The sequence below is a fragment of the Lissotriton vulgaris genome, chromosome 12 (genome assembly GCF_964263255.1).
Source record: "Lissotriton vulgaris chromosome 12, aLisVul1.2, whole genome shotgun sequence".
In the NCBI taxonomy this organism is placed as follows: Eukaryota; Metazoa; Chordata; class Amphibia; order Caudata; family Salamandridae; genus Lissotriton; species Lissotriton vulgaris.
In genome coordinates, this window is record NC_141700.1 from 317,791,850 (window position 1) to 317,809,544 (window position 17,695).

A 17,695-nucleotide genomic window follows, 5' to 3' on the forward strand; every position below is an offset into this window, starting at 1 on the left:
CTCGATGAGAACCCCTGGGTACCGCCAACAAAAAGTGAAACAGGTTAAACCTGAACCTTGTCAGCAGGAAACGGTCGTAACTCGACATTTGCCATGTCAGGTAGGGTTCCGTAAACAAAGTGCTTTTAATTAATATATGCTTACGTACACTTTCTTTTTTTAGTTCACATGATTCCCTTTCCTGTTGTCTAGAGTCAATAAAAGCATTTTTGACCGTAATAAGATCCGTTTTGGTGATGGATTCCGGATATAGAAAGAGTTCAGAGCGGCCTAAATCAGTAAAACACTTAGATAAGTATTTAAGCCAAGGAACCTCCATCCTGTTGTCCCATGTAAGTGCTTCTCTTAAAATAAGCTTGGTCAGTGGGATGTTGTCATTTAGCCAACAATTCATCCAACATAACATGGGATTCACTGCAATTTTATCGCATACGTACGGAACCCCCAGTTCTTCATGCACAGAAAAGTTTGCTGTACTCCTGGGAACCCTTAAAATCTGTTTTAAAAAATTATTTTCAACTATCTGGAGTGCGTCCAGGGGAACATATCCCCATATTTCACTGCCATAACAAGCTGTGGTTACACTTTTGGCCTTATAAAGTTGGAGTAGAGCGGCAACTGGGCTATTTCCCATCTTTTTTGAGAAATCCAATATAGCCGCATTTACCCTAGTAACGTCTCCCTTCTTTTTCTGAATCACGGGTCCCCATTTAAGTTGACTATCAAAGAGGACCCCGAGATAGGAGAATGTGTGAGTTACAGGGATTTCCACTCCAGCTACATTTAGGCGATTTAGTTTTTTAAAACCTTGACCAACCTTCATTATGTAGGATTTAGTGTTGTTAATGCTTAAATCTCTTGTCTTCATAAATGTGTAAAAGGAATCTAGTAAAATTTGTAGTCCATTGGCCGTTCTAGATAAAAGGACTTCGTCGTCCGCATATAATAGTACCGGCAGACCTTTTCGACCAATGTATGGATAATCTGTGTTGGTGCTTAAAAGGGACTCTTCCAGATCATTAATATATAGATTGAAGAGGAACGGGGCCAAAATACATCCTTGCCGGACGCCCCGAAACACACCAAAATCTTTGGTCACTTTTAGGTCCTGGGTATACCTAACATTCGCTTTAGTATCTGAATGCATATCTTCTAGAAAGTTTACTAGGTTTTTGTCCACGCCCATTTTCTCCATGGCGCCCCAGAGCTTCCCTCGGTTCACACAATCGAAAGCCGAGGAAAGGTCCATGAACGCCATGTAAATCGTTCCTCTTCGAGCCTTGGTGTACTTCCCAATGATAAGATACAAATTCAGACACTGCGAGATGGTAGAGTGTCCAGGCCTAAAACCATACTGGATTGGAGATATTATATTATTTTCCTCTGACCAACTGATCAATCTATTTAAAATGACTCCTCCTATCACTTTTGCCACGGAATTTATTAGCGATATTGGTCTGTAGCAGGCCGGGCTGCTACGGTCTCCTTTCTTGAATATAGGGACTATTGTAGATACCCCCCATGATTTTGGGCATCCACATAACACAGCAGCATTAAGTACTGCTGTAAGTACCAGCGCCCATAGTGCTTCACATGATTTAAAGAGGTCAGGCGGAAGTCCATCAGGACCTGGGGCCTTATTATTTGATAGACCTTTAATTCCTTTAATTATTTCGTCATTTGAGAAGCATAGTGAGATTTCTCTGCCTTTAGTTGAGTTGTGTTCTGCCTGTGATTCATTGTTTATAAAAATAGAGCTAAAGTGGTTTATCCATTCATCCTCTGAGATGTTTGTGCCCACATTTGAAATGCTAGGACAATCAAATATTGGTTTATTGATTATCTCCCAGAACTTCGAGCTGTTTTTTAGTGTCTCGGGTTCTAAAAGTGACTCCCATACACTTTTTTTAACTGCTCGCTTGCGGGCGGCCAGTGATTTCTTATATTCAGTCCGCAAACCCCTGATGATCAATGGATCTCTTGGTTTTGTTTTTAGGGCTTTCTTAAGCTCGCGACTAGCCTTTGAACAATCACTGTCAAACCATTTCGGGTTGCTATTTGAATTTATTCTCCCCTTAATGGGTATCATTAAAAATGACTCCACCTTCTTGGCTATCTCCTTGAAGGATGTCAAGATTTGCAACGGAGCTGATGCAGGAGATGTGCATATCATCAGTTCTTGATTACATACTGCATTAATAGAAGTATAAAATTGATCGCAATCCACCATTGACCATTTTAGGCGACGCTTACCATTAATGCATTTTAAAAGGCCACGGTCCTCTCGAGGGTTGCATTTTTGAAGTAGACTCATGCCCATAGTAATGCATAAAGGGTTGTGGTCGCTGTAAGTACTCATGAGGATCATAAATTCCTCAATGGTATTAACAAAGTCAGCTGAAATAAGAATGTGGTCTATATATGAACCTGTAGCATGGCCTTTAAAAGTAGGGGTTAGGAATACAGTTTGATCAGGTACTGTCGACATTGCCGTGAATAGATTGTTTTCATTCATTAAATCGTTTAGACCTGTACCCCTCCGCGAGTGTTCAAAATGTATTCCTTCCATACTATTACATCCCAATTGTCCAGCAGGTCTCACGCTAGGGTTCCCACATAAATGTGTGTTAAAATCACCTACTAGAATTTTAGAACATGGCAGAGAACTATCAATAGCCCCTAGCAAATCACGTAAGATTTCTATATTGCAATCTCCAAACTGGTTCACAGAATTATAAAAATTAATCAGTACAAAGTTAGTTTTACCCCTTTTGAATTCCAGGATCTGGATGTTATTATTACCAGATTTGTGTTCAATTTTGTGACATATGAGCGACAAATTAACAAAGATGGCCAAACCCCCTTTAGCTCTTCCACTAGCAGATGGAATTGCCGGGATTATAAAGCTCTGGTATCCTTCAATATACAAGTTTTTCCCTGCTACCCAGGTTTCTTGAAGACATATTATGGGATATTTTTTAACATAGTGCAACCAATCTTTGTCTTGCAGTTTATCAGAGAGACCAGCTATATTCCATGATAACAATGAAAATCCCTCCTTACATTTTTGACGTCCACAGTGTGTTATATTCATATTCTCACTTACAAGTGGGTTAGTAGGGCTAGCTATACTGTAACATTCTTGAGCTGGCCCAGAATACTCCATGGTATGAACTGGAGGCAAAGCTGAATTTGAAACAGTATGTGGACCAGGAATGCCTTTATGAGTGATATCTGCACCCAATACCGTAATATTACCAGCCTCTGATTTTAAAACTTGGTTAGCATTCACTATGCCTGCATCTTCTGGTAGTCATTCTACCCCATCCAGCCCACCCTCCGCAGAGAAAATATCATACCTATTGGATGTGGGGATATTAAAGTAGTGGTGATCTGTATGATATGGTCGTGATGGTTGGTCATATCTGTCCCTACTATAACCCCAGTTGTTTGCTGGTGCATCAAAGCCCCAACCGTTTATTTTTTCTGGCCATATTGGCCTGGTGTAGGTATGATTAGGCTTAGGATATGTCATACTCCGTTGTTTTTTGCCAAAGAATTCCAGAGTAAGAGGGATGATGGTACCTCTCCTTCGTTGTGGTGGTAGAATGTTAGGAAGGATATTTGGTAAGACTGCAGAGTTTACGAAATTTATAATTATGCAGTCGCCTTTAAATTTTTTGGGATTGTGTCCTATCCATGTGGCCCTTCTAGCTGATTTAATATCTCTAGCTAGCTGTTGCTTCCCCCATGGGGCCAACCGCATGTTGCCCGATAGCCAATGCAGGGCTTTACTTGTTAGCGCCGTGGATGATTCAGATTGATCCGGTGCTAATGGGGGAGCATTTGCTAAAACCAGCACTAATGGGGCCGCGTCTTCAATGAAGTGTAATGTATCTTCTTCTACACTTGGTAGGGTTATTTCTGGGGGATGTGGATGGTGGATCTCCCTTGACGGTGACTGATTGGATGCAATAATTGGGGTCTGTTCTAAATGATTTAACCTTGTGATGTTAGGAGTTGTGCCTTCATCTGGCCGAGGGCCAGATACCTCTTTTACAGGTAAGGCCAGGTTTTTAACTGTACCAGATATGTTAGACACTTCTTCCATTATCTTCTTCTGATCTACACCCAACTTTTTCACATCTGCGGATAACTTGTCCAGTTTAGCAACAACTGGTTTAATTAAAGCTCTAAATTTGGTGTCAATTAAATCTGCTATCCTAGATATAAGATCTTCATCCATATTTAACTTTTCATCATCTTCTACTTTCCTCCTACCTTTTTCCCTACTTCTCAATGGTGACGCGGCCCTCTTCCTCCCTGAACAAACTCCACCGCGGAGTAGTTGAGTTTTTCTACACTTTCTAATCGCTCGAGGAGCTGGGGCTTGAGCAAGAGGATCAGCTTCTGTGTTTGTCTGCTCACTGTCTTGTGCAGTGTGATCTTCTTCAAGATCAACTATCTGCGAGTCCGAAACATTAGTCGTAGCTATATCTTGATCCTGGGCTATACTGATACTCATATTTGAGGGACCATTTTCAAGTGTCTCAGGATCTAAAATTACACTTCCCTCAGCCTGAGATGGAATATCTATCCATGGTGAGTCTGGTGATGGACTTAAGGGAGATAAATTAGGGGAATGACTAAGACCTAGAGATTGTCTCCTGTCGTTATTAATCTTTGACACTACTTGTACCATATAATTTTCAATAGAGTTACCCCCCACCATAACATTCTTCTTTGGCATTCTGAATGAGGTTGGTATTAAATCCTGAACTTTAGCGAACTGCCAAGACAAGCGGACTCACAATAATACGGTACAAAATAACGAAGATTAAACGAATATTTCAGGGATTATTAGTCTTACTGTAAAGAAAATGTCAGGTTCAACAGAGGCAGAGTGGCGTGCCCAGTCCAGTCTCAGCCTGTCTCGGACTGTCTAAGACTGTCCGCCCTTAGTCCGGGCTTTATCCCGGGCTGAGTCCCGCACACGCGTCCCGCACACGCGCTGCTCCTCTTCCTATTATACAGGAGGATTGCCAAAGGGGAGGGGTTACGGGAAGAGGCGGCAGGTGTGCCTGATGGTGATTGCACTGCCTGGTGAGCCTCGCAGTCCCGTTTGCTGACCTCCGTTCCGCGGCGTCTCCACCCTCTGCGCAGTCCGTGGGCAGGTCACAGGAATTACAGGCAGCTTCCAGCAGCAGAAAGAAAGAAATCACGCACTTCACACGCCTTTGCGAGCGGCACCCGCGGAGCGGGGGCCGCGAGGCGTTTTGAAGGTCGCGCCCAGAGGGGAGGGGTCACGGGAAGAGGCGGCAGGTGTGCCTGATGGTGATTGCACTGCCTGGTGAGCCTCGCAGTCCCGTTTGCTGACCTCCGTTCCGCGGCGTCTCCACCCTCTGCGCAGTCCGTGGGCAGGTCACAGGAATTACAGGCAGCTTCCAGCAGCAGAAAGAAAGAAATCACGCACTTCACACGCCTTTGCGAGCGGCACCCGTGGAGCGGGGGCCGCGAGGCGTTTTGAAGGTAGCGCCCAGAGGGGAGGGGTCACGGGAAGAGGCGGCAGGTGTGGCTGATGGTGATTGCACTGCCTGGTGAGCCTCGCAGTCCCGTTTGCTGACCTCCGTTCCGCAGCGCCTCCACCCTCTGCGCAGTCCGTGGGCAGGTCACAGGAATTACAGGCAGCTTCCAGCAGCAGAAAGAAAGAAATCACGCACTTCACACGCCTTTGCGAGCGGCTCCCGCGGAGCGGGGGCCGCGAGGCGTTTTGAAGGTAGCGCCCAGAGGGGAGGGGTCACGGGAAGAGGCGGCAGGTGTGCCTGATGGTGATTGCACTGCCTGGTGAGCCTCGCAGTCCCGTTTGCTGACCTCCGTTCCGCGGCGTCTCCACCCTCTGCGCAGTCCGTGGGCAGGTCACAGGAATTACAGGCAGCTTCCAGCAGCAGAAAGAAAGAAATCACGCACTTCACACGCCTTTGCGAGCGGCATCACTATAGAACAAGGTGCAAATAGGAAAAAAAAAATAATAATGCTACAAATGTGAGGGTACAGGGAAAGTCATAGTTTCCGGCCGATTGAGATGGAAGTCTGGGTTGAATACAGGCGCCAGTTTGGTCCCGGTCAAGACTTTACCTTTGCACTTAGACCCTTTTCTGGTTCTTTTTTACATTGATGGAGAGGTTGCCGGCGCCCTCTGAAGCTTGAGCAGGCATTGGGCTCGACGACGACAGACAGGCAAAGTCCAGCAGTCCGGTAAAGAGCCTTGGTTTTTGACGGAGTTCGAGGCTATCCATGAACCTGGCTAGTAGTTTTAGGCAAAGAGTCCCGTACCCAAAAAACAATATCTTTTGCTTTTGGCTTGCATGTTGCAGTGTGTGGGGAGAAAGAGTACACTCTAGCACGACCGAAGGGTGCAGGACCTTCGAGGCACGTCTTGAGCACTAAGACTTGATCTCACAGGTTACACCATCGAAGTCCAGGGCATGTTGAGTAGCTACTGGTCAGCTGGACACTTTGCAAAGCATTCCTATTTAGCTTTTGTGTCCCTGAAGTTTAACAGAAGGCCAGGCAACTAGCTCTTGGAATTCATTCACTGGTCCTTGGCATACGTAGGAGCAGGTCCAGCCCTTGGGGTTTCTCACCACAAAGCCGACAGAGCAGCATTTTCCCTTTTTGAATTCCTGTCTCGGTTCAGCAGGCACAGTCTTCCTCGATGTAGCCTTCCTTTCTGCGGTCCCCAAGTTCAGCAGGTGCAGTCCTTCCTCTGTCCTTTTGGAGTCCAGTTGTGTTCTGCGGCTGGTAGCCAGGGGTGACACTTTTATGTAAATTTCGAGTTTGTGGAGGAGGAGGACTCCCTAGCCAATGGGGCTACAATTACCAAGCGGCAACCCTACACCTACTGACATTATTTCCAGTGGGTTGGCAGTAAACCATCCCACAATGCATCTCTCTGTCCAAATTCAAAATATGGGGAACATTCTTCCCTGGGTCAGAGCTAAGGGCATACCCTGGAGCTGTGCCTAGTATAATTAGCCACTCCTCTGGGAAAATCCGGTACTGCAACACGTTTTTCTCCTCTGAAGGGCATGCCAGCCTCTCTATCTACGCAGAGGAGAGGGGAAGGAAAAGTGTGACTTGCATTTGCCTCTCAGAGGAGGCTTTATGAAGCTGGGCCAACAATTAATTTAATAACTTGGATTACTCTGTTTGATGGTCCCAAATGGAAGTTAGCACGTAGTATGTGGGCGATAATAACATCATGTTAGTCAATGGGGCTACGAGCCTTGCGACAGTCAATATGATAATTTTGAGTTTTCACTGTCAGGACATGTCAAACATAAAAAACAAAGATGCCCTTCTTTTTAATATTTAGCACCCTTGCCTGGTGGGCTACTAAGGACTTCCCTAAGAGGGAATTTAACTTAACATAAGGGCTCATGTTGTTGTGCCGAGGTTACTGTTTAAAAACTGCCTGCCTAGGCTGAAATGGCAGACCTACAGCCATGTTTTCACTTTGTCGCTGTAGTAATTGCACAATAAGTTCTGCAGTCCCCTAGTGACATTTAACTTACTAGCCCTGGGTACACTTTGTACCATTTACTATGAATGTATAAGTAATTTAAATATGCCAATCACGGATTAGCCAATCTGTATAAACTTTAAGGGTCAGAGCACATGAACAGGACCTTGTCAGCAGGGCACAGTGCACTTCAGAGTCGAAAAAACGGAATATCAATCAAAAAGCAGTTGTGATAATGTAAAAAGGCCAATTTTCTTCCAGTTACTGTGCCACAGAATGATTTCCCATTAATTACTGTTGCATGCATCTTTGTGTATATTAGTTATACTGACGCAGAATTTCTGCCTATTAGCTGCTGTGACATAAAAAGCTTGTCTTACAGTTGCTGCAAAAAGAATTCTTGCTCCTTAGCAACTTTGCACAGACTTCTTTTTCAGAAATCAGTGTGTAGCAGAATGTCTATTCTTCAGGTACAATGTGAAACACTAGTTATCCATCAATTACTCTTCCACTGAGGGCCTATCATTCTATTACCTTGCCATTGAATGATTTTCAATATGTTCTAATAGACAATATGATGATAAGAAACAATTCAATGCCCATTCAGCAATCTACTAGTGAACCAGCCCTCAAAGCCATTATTTCATTCACTATCTCATGCTCCTCCTTTCTCAGTCAGATTCTCTGCTTACTCTCCTGTTTCTCCTAATTTCTCTCATCCCCTATGATTACCTGTACCTTTCCCACCCTTTTATTTTCTTACCTTCTTGCATAACCGATCGCTGCCACCTTTTTTGCAATAATTCCATCTCGCCTCTTTTTGCATTTTTGATTGTTTCCATAACCTCTTTGCGTTCCTATCTTTGACCCTTAATTTAACTTCCTCTACTGTTCTAACTCCACCGTCAAATTAAATAAAATTTGTAGAATTATATAGCGTGGCTTATCACCCGTGAGGGTATCCAGGCACTGTCCATGGACACGGGGAGATTAAGTGATGTGCCCAGAATCACAGGATGTTGAGCCAATGCCGAGATTCGAACGCAGATCCCCAGCTCCCAAATTGATAGGTCTGACTGCTGTGCAACATCTCTCCTCTTCATCATACCTCTCTCGCTCAGTGGCCGGTGAGTGAACACAGCGCGAGACGGGAGACGCGGCGGCCACCATTTCCCAGCAGCACAGCACGGAATGGCGAGACGAGCAGGGTGCTCGGAGGAGATTTGAGGCGGCCGTCTTGTGGACGCTGTAATCGCTGCAGTGAGAGATGCCAACTGGAGAGGGTTCTCACTTTTTTAGCAGAAATTCACAATTAACTCCTTATGTGAATTTGAGAATCGGCAGTGCCTGACCCCAACATGGCGCCCACGGCGGACGGTAGGCCTCATAATGACTCTGGACCTCACAACAGGCAGTTCAATTTTGTTCAAATTTATTTGGGGCTCATGACTTGGATTCTTGCTGCTGGTCTCCGCCTTGACCACAGCCTTTACAACCCCTCCTTAATGGCTCTTACACCCTTCACTACTTGTTTTGGTCATGGTGAATCACCCTTGTGACCCGTTCCGATCCACGACATTTATTTTTTGACATGATGCAGTGAGTATGTATGACATTAGTTGTTGTTTTATCACCTGTCCCCTTCCGGTTTGTAGACTCTCATACTCAGTCTTTTTCTTTGATGCCCCCTGTAATAAGAATCTTCATGAAAAGCCCCTTTACTATCCCCCCACCTCGTCCATGCTCTACAGGACTTTCTCTCTATTTTTTAATTAATGTCCTAGCTACAGATTTAATTTTATAACTTGGTTTTCTCAATGCTATGTTTTATTCTCTAATAACTGATTCACTTTGTAACTGTTGATCTGCAGAATCTCATATTAATTTAAAATTATGATTGATTCTGCTCTATCCCCCCTCTTCTCTACTGTAACTTTTTCCTATTGTTTACACCTTGCTCCACCTCATTTCCGATGTTTTTCTTGTTCAATGCAATCTGAATCTACGCATGTTACATGTGTAATCTCTTATGTCAAGCTCTCTGTTTCCTCTGGGTCTAGCAAACTATCTACCTAAATATGCCCTTGTCCAAAGCACTCCTACTCCCCTTATTGGGGATGGATCCAGCATCTTTGCCCTGGAGTCTCAGAGACCCCTCTGAGAGAGTCTACAGTGATAAGTGTATCATACATAGTGGAGGACCGGGATTGATCACTTTTAACTGGGAACCATATCCTACCCTACTGGATGTCTGACAGTGTATTCACGCCAGATTTTCTCCCCCCTCTTCCCCTTCTCCAGTCTTCTGAGTGTGCCCGTGTCCAAAGCACTCCTCTCCCCTTATTGGGGAGGGATCCCGCATCTATGCCCTGGAGTCTCAGCGAGCCTGCTGAGAGAGTCCACCACATCAAGGGAATCACACGTAACGGAGGACTGGAAATCATACCTTTGCAGCAGGGTGCCGTCTCCCTGTGCCTGACCTCAATATGGCATCTGGATTTCATTCGGTCCATGGACCCCCCCCCCAATATGACAATCTCTGAGTACTCCTGATCTCCTTCCTGACAGAGGAGTCCGAGCACTATGTCTGACACCCGGTGGAGCCCCTCTGTTCAGCTATTGAGGAGATTGGCCTTGGTTCATCCCCTGACCTTCACCTACCCAGCCGGACTTTGGGCACAGTTTTTCTCCCCATCTCCCTGTCTTGCCCACCCCCCCTCATCGTATTTCGGTAACTCTGCGTTTTCCTTGTCTCCTATCTAGCTATCTGTTCCCATTTAGCACTCTTTCTTTATTTGTCTTACTTCCTTTGCTCCTATACCCTCTCACCTGAATCTTTCCCCTTGCCCAGTACACTGCCTAGCCCCCTGCCCTTTTGTGCCCTTTGACTAAGCACTCCTTCTCCCCTTGTTGGGGAAAGATCCAATATTTATATTCTGGAGTCTCAGCTAACCCGCTGAGAGAGTCCACAGCACCTAGGGAGCCATACACAGTTAAGGTATGGTATGGCACCCCTTGCCAAAGCACTTCCTCTCCCCTTTTTGGGGAAGGATCCAGTATGTATGCCTTGGAGTCTCAGAGACCAGTCTGAGAGAGTCCACTGCATATAGGGAGCCTCTCGCAACAGAGATGGGGAAATTATACCGCTTCCCCTGGGATCACAGCTTACTGGACATTGGACGCAGCTCTGACTCGTCTACCTGTTTGTGTACCCGTCACCCCCTACTTTTCCCATGATGTGTCTCTCACTCTCCCCGCCTCTATCCTCCTCCTTTCTCTGTCTTCTTCCCCTGCTCTTACCCCCTCATCCCCTGAATCTCTCCCCTGCTTTTTCCTTCACGTATATGTCCTTATTGTTTGTCTCGACCTTACTTGTCACTATGTTGCCAGGCTCTTATATTACGTAACCTTTGTAACAATGTAACCTGCAATTATGGTCTGAATAACTATGAAACTTTTGTAACAATGTAACCTTTGTAACAATGTAACCTGCAATTCTGGTCTGAATACTCATGTAAAGCGCTCTGATACCTCCGGGTCTAGCCAGGGCTATATAAAACCTTTAAAATAAAATTCTGTAGTCTATATCTCTAATGCCATCTATGTCTATGGTTAAAACCTGCCAATACCAAACACCCAATGTCTCACATCACACACTGTGCCATATCTCTCACTTTCTGTCACAAGTCTACTTACTAAAGTACTCATTCAATACCTTACTCATCCTTGGCCACTGTTGGACAACTGTTGTGGTGTCCCCTGACATTTTGTCTCTACCTCCTGCATTTTTGATGCTGTGCTGGATTTCGTGTTGCTGCCTTAGATGCTTTGGGCACTTGCTGATCAGTGTCAAAGTGCAAGTGCTACCTGTGTAAATTGTGTTTACAATTGGTTCTCCCTCATTAACATATTTGATTTACTGGTACGCCCCTAGTAAAGTGCACTAAGTGTGCCAGCACCTATGAATAAAATGCTACTAGTGGGCTGCAGCACTGATTATGCCACCCACATGAGTAGCCCTTGAAAGGTATCTCAGACCTGCCACCTCAGTGTCTGTGCCCAGTCTGATAACTGCCATGTCGACCTGGCAACTGCACCCACTTGCCAGGCCCTATCCTTCCCTTTTCTTACATGTAAGACAACCCCATGGTAGTCCCAAAGTACCCCCATGGGCAGGTTGCAGTGTATGTGAAAGGAAGGACATGTACTGGTGTGTGTGACACATTTTGTTAGTGAAATAATGCCAATTTAGTTTTTTCACTATTGAAAGGCTATCTTTCACCATAGGATAGAATGGGAAATGCTTTACAACACCTTACAAGTAGAACTTCCCATTAGGACAAGATAGAGAAATAAAGTTTAGGCTCTCTGAACTCAGAATTTAATAACACATCTTTTAGTAAAGATGGTTTTTAAATTGTGTGTTTGAAAATGCCACTTTTAGAAAGTAGGCATTTTCTTGTTTACCATTCTGTGTGTCTCAGCTTATTTGTGTATTGACTGTCTGATTTAAGGGGGGTTGGGGTGTGCTTGGCCCTTCCTGGATGACTCAGAGTTCAGCTGAATAGACCTTGGCTGAATTAGAGTAGTGGGAGGAGTTTTCCTTTCACTTGAATAGGGCCTGTCTCCCTTGCAAATGCTGTCTTCACCCACTGTAGTCAGACTGCACAAGTGAGGACAGAGTTGGTTTGGACTGGGCTCGGAGAACCTTGAACAGAGAGAACAAAGGCATTTTGGGGTATCAGTTTTACACCTGAAACCCCAGAACTTTAGATTACTTCCGGACTCAAGAGGAACCTTTGCCAATGAGAAGAACTGAAGAGCTGTAAGGAGTACTGGCCCTTTGCTGTGTGCCATGTGGGGTTTGGCTGCAGTTGCTGTTTCTGCCAAGCAGAGGACAAAGCCTGGAACTTTGCTTTGAACCTGCTTGAAGATCTTCAAGGGCCTGTGTGTGCTGCCCTCCTGTTCTGAAGTCTGAGGCACACAAAGACTACACCCCAGCTCGCCTGAACTCTGCTGCTGAGAGTTCTGACCTGCCAGGAGGGGCCTGTCCCAGTCCTGGGCCACTGAAGGTTGTGATTGCTGCTGGGAGCCGGAAAAAACCTAAAGAACTGAAGAAATCGATCCATTGCTCTTCTTGGTGCTGAATTTCCGACAAAGCACCATAGTCTGAGAAGAATCTCCATGTATTGCCGCGCCACTGCTGCATCGATCGCTGACGCATCCTGGATTTCCACGCATTGTACCTGAGCAGCAACTTTTCCCAGGTATCCCCCGTGGACCAGAACCGCCTAGGAGTCAATGCACCACTTCCCCATACAGACCGGTTTTGACACATCAATTCTCCTTCGTGAGGCAGAACTGTTGCATTGCCTCCCCATGGTCTTAGGAACTGACTCATCTCTTTGTTTCTCAATGCTTCCCATCTATTCAGCTGTTTGGCCGTGTGAATTTTGACACATACACAGATACTTTGTTAGAAATCACGCATCCGTAGTTTTCTATTGGCCAAGTTGTTTGAAACATTTTTAGAGTTATATTCTTATTACATGTGTTTTGGATTTTTGTAAGTTTGATCTTGTTGAGTTTAGATAAAGATACTTTATTTTTCTAAACTGGTGGTATGTTTATTTGTGGTGTTATCACTGTATAACTGTGTGTTTTGAGTACAAATACCTTACACATTGCCTTTGGGATGTCTGTCTGCTCGTGCCAAGCTACCCAGGGGGTGAGCAGGGTTTATCTAAAGTGTGTATCCCCCTTACCCTGACTAGAAGCAAGGGTCCCTATAAAACTCTTCAAATGTTGATGTCCATTTTTTAAGTCATGCCTCAGTGAACCTACGGGGAAATCCATGATGAGACATGTTATTGTTGTAACAGTATAGTTGGGTATAGTGGCTAGTTGGCCAGTGTTTGATATAATGTGCATGGTAAAGTGATCTCTGTGTCCTAGTAGCAAAGGGTAGTGACATCTGAAAGAGCTGGCAGGAAACACATTTCAGCATGGGTTTGTTCAGTGACATGTTTTTTTTTATGTGGTGGGTAAGATGTGGTGGGTAAGGGTTTTAATTAGAGTTTGGTGGATCAAATTTTATTTCAATATGTGATGGATATTACGTCTGCCATATTGCAAGTGCCCTAGGCTTTAATGCAATTGCAATACAGTAAACACGACAACCCCCATGTTTGTAATAGAGTGTCCCATCTGCCAAACTCTAAATAAGGGCATATGGCTCCAAGGATGGGGCTTCATCTAGGAGGTGATGTGAATTTGGAGGTGGAATAAATGTAGTGGCAATGGAGGCATATCAGGGTTTTGAAGACGAGGAACTCCTAATGAGTGCAACAAGAGTAGGTCTTGCACATGACGGCAATGCCTCACCTGGATTTGTGTGTGGCTGGTGTGGTTAAGGCTGCAGATTATGAGCCTAAGGGTGTTTAAAATATGCCTGGATGTGAGGAATTAGGTACTGAAATTCACTGTCAATTTTTCCATTTGTCTGATCAGAAAATGTAGTAAAGCATCATATAATTAACATACTTTAGATAAAGCATAATTCACTGGGCATCCCTGGCTATGTAGGGACACAAAACAACAGTTTATGAAGCACATATTATAGCCATCCCACCTGAGACCACATATGATCCTAAAATGTATATTTCTCTCTAAGGCACATACTGAGAAATAAGGCTACACATCACTGCCCAGTAACCTACTTCATCATCTCTTGTGTAATAAGGCCGCAAAACTCACTAACATACTTGCTTCTAAGTTACCCTCTCAATCTTTCACACTTTCAGATGTGTTGACTGCAGTCATTTTGTTTTTCCGATGTCCTAAAAAATAAAGCTCTTTAGATACACTGACAAATGATTATGTGAAGTGACATCAATTGTCTGAATGTATCACTGGTTTATTATTGTTTGATTCATTTTTATCAGATGCTTTGGAACCTATGGTCTGAATTCATACAACGGATAATGATCCAGAAACACATGTATAGAGATGGCCAGTACAAATTTGTAATTACTCGAGACAATGCTGCAAGCACACACGCTTTGTGAACTGCATTGACAACAATGCTCAGGGGCGACCTGCTGGGAGGTGAACCAGTGTGATCCCACATTGGTTTCTTGTTTAAAAGGCTCCCCCGAGCCGGTTCTTGTTTAAAAGGCTCCCTTGAGCCGGTTGAGCTGACGAGCTCGTGGAGAGGCACCTGCGCGCCTTGAGAGGTACTGTGACCTGAGAATGCTTTGGCAGCCTGCTCAGCAACCCCAAATATTTGATGCCTAATCTCTACTGACAACAGATAATGATCCAGAAACACATGTATAGAAATGACCAGTACAAATTTGTAATTACTTGAGACAATGCCACAAGCACGCACGCTTGGTATACTGCATTGACCACAATGCTCAGGGGCGACCCGCTGGGAGGTGAAGCAGTGTGATCCCATATTGGTTTCTTGTTTAAAAGGCTCCCTCGAACCAATTGAGCTGACAAGCTCGGCGAGAGGCACCTGCACGCCTTGAGAGGTACTGTGACCTGAGAATACTTTGGCAGCCTGCTCAACAACCCCAAATATTTGGTGCCTAATCTCTAATGACGACGGATAATGATCCAGAAACGCTTGTATAGAGATGGCCAGTACATATTTGTAATTACTCGAGAAAATCCTGCAAACACACATGCTTGGTGAACTGCATTGGCCACAATGCTCAGGGGAGACCCGCTGGGAGGTGAAGAAATGTGATCCCACTTTGGTTTCTTGTTTAAAAGGCTCCCTTGAGCCGGTTGAGCTGATGAGCTTGTGGAGAGGCACCTGCGCGCCTTGAGAGGTACTGTGACTTGAGAATACTTTGGCAGCCTGCTCAGCAACCCCAAATATTTGATGCCTAATATCTACTGACAACGGATAATGATCCAGAAACACGTGTATAGAGATGGCCAGTACAAATTTGTAATTACTTGAGACAATGCTGCAAGCACACACGCTTGGTGAACTGCATTGACCACAATGCTCAGGGGCGACCCACTGGGAGGTGAAGTAGTGTGATCCCACATTGGTTTCTTGTTTTAAAGGCTCCCTCGAGCCGGTTGAGCTGACGATTTCATGGAGAGGCACCTGCGCGCCTTGAGAGGTACTGTGACCTGAGAATACTTTGGCAGCCTGCTCAGCAACCCCAAATATTTGATGCTTAATCTCTACTGACGACGGATAATGATCCAGAAACACGTGTATAGAGATGGCCAGTACAAATTTGTAATTACTCGAGACAATCCTGCAAGCACACATGAGGGTGAACTGCATTGACCACAATGCTCAGGGGTGACCCGCTGGGTGGTGAAGCAGTGTGATCCCTCTTTGGTTTCTTGTTTAAAAGGCTCCCTTGAGCTGGTTGAGCTGACGAGCTCGTGGAGAGGCACCTGCACGCCTTGAGAGGTACTGTGACCTGAGAATACTTTGGCAGCCTGCTCAGCAACCCCAAATATTTGCTGCCTAATCTCAACTGACAACAGATAATGATCCAGAAACATGTTTATAGAGATGGCCAGTACAACTTTGTAATTACTTGAGACAATGCTGCAAGCACACACGCTTGGTAAACTGAATTGACCACAATGCTCAGGGGTGACCCGCAGGGAGGTGAAGTAGTGTGCTACCACATTGGTTTCTTGTTTAAAAGGCTCCCTCGAGCGGTTGAGCTGACGAGCTCATGGAGAGGCACCTGCGCACCTTGAGAGGTACTTTAACCTGAAAATACTTTGGCAGCCTGCTCAGCAACTCCAAATATTTTATGCCTAATCTCTACTGACGACAGATAATGAACCAGAAATACGTGTATAGAGATGGCCAGTACAAATTTGATATTACTCGAGACAATCCTGCAAGCACACATGCTTGGTGAACTGCATTGACCACAATGCTCAGGGGCGACCCGCTGGGAGGTGAAGCAGTGTGATCCCACATTGGTTTCTTGTTTAAAAGGCTCCTTCGAGCCAGTTGAGCTGACGAGCTAGGGGAGAGGCACCTGCACGCCTTGAGAGGTACTGTGACCTGAGAATACTTTGGCAGCCTGCTCAACAACTCCAAATATTTGATGCCTAATCTCTACTGATGACGGATAATGATCCAGAAACACGTGTATAGAGATGGCCAGTACAACTTTGTAATTACTTGAGACAATCCTGCAAGCACACATGCTTGGTGAACTGCATTGACCACAATGCTCAGGGGTGACCCGCTGGGAGGTGAAGCAATGTGATCCCACTTTGGTTTCTTGTTTAAAAGGCTCCCTTGAGCCGGTTGAGCTGATGAGCTTGTGGAGAGGTACCTGCGCGCCTTGAGAGGTACTGTGACTTGAGAATACTTTGGCAGCCTGCTCAGCAACCCCAAATATTTGATGCTTAATCTCTACTGACAACGGATAATGATCCAGAACCACGTGTATTGAGATGGCCAGTACAAATTTGTAATTACTTGAGACAATGCTGCAAGCACACACGCTTGCAGCAGCTTGGGGGTCGCTCCTTCAGACTATTGGGAGCAAAATTATGGAACTCCCTGCCCCTTCACATCCGCTGCCTCGATAACCTGTCCGCTTTCCGAAAGGCAATAAAAACTCACCTCTTTCCACTTCTGTAGCCTCTAATCTCTCTATCCCCCTCCCCAGTAGGTTGTGATATGGTTCTTAGCGCCGGGACGCCCCATTGCTGGGGCAGCTGTTGCGCTCAACAAAACACATAACATAACATAACATAACTGCATTTACCACAATGCTCAGGGGCGACCCACTGGGAGGTGAAGCAGTGTGATCCCACATTGGTTTCTTGTTTTAAAGGCTCCCTCGAGCCGGTTGAGCCGATGAGCTCATGGAGAGGCACCTGCGCGCCTTGAGAGGTACTGTGACCTGAGAATACTTTGGCAGCCTGCTCAGCAACACCAAATATTTGATGCCTAATCTCTACTGACGACGGATAATGATCCAGAAACACGTGTATAGAGATGGCCAGTACAAACGTGTAATTACTCAAGACAATCCTGCAAGCACACACACTTGATGAGCTGCATGGACCACAATGCTCAGGGGCAACCCACTGGGAGGTGAAGCAGTGTGATCCCACATTGGTTTCTTGTTTAAAAGGCTCCCTTGAGCCGGTTGAGCTGAT

The 17,695-nt window shown here is 45.3% G+C and overlaps 1 protein-coding gene and 1 pseudogene across 1 annotated transcript in view; both read right to left on the bottom strand.

Moving 5' to 3' along the window:
• LOC147674024 (zinc finger BED domain-containing protein 4-like) overlaps positions 1–4,525 on the bottom strand; it is a 57,447-nt pseudogene extending 52,922 nt beyond the window's left edge.
• The window catches only part of VAT1L (vesicle amine transport 1 like), a 1,074,333-nt gene that overhangs the window by 294,955 nt on the left and 761,683 nt on the right, over positions 1–17,695 (bottom strand). The window lies entirely within an intron of this gene.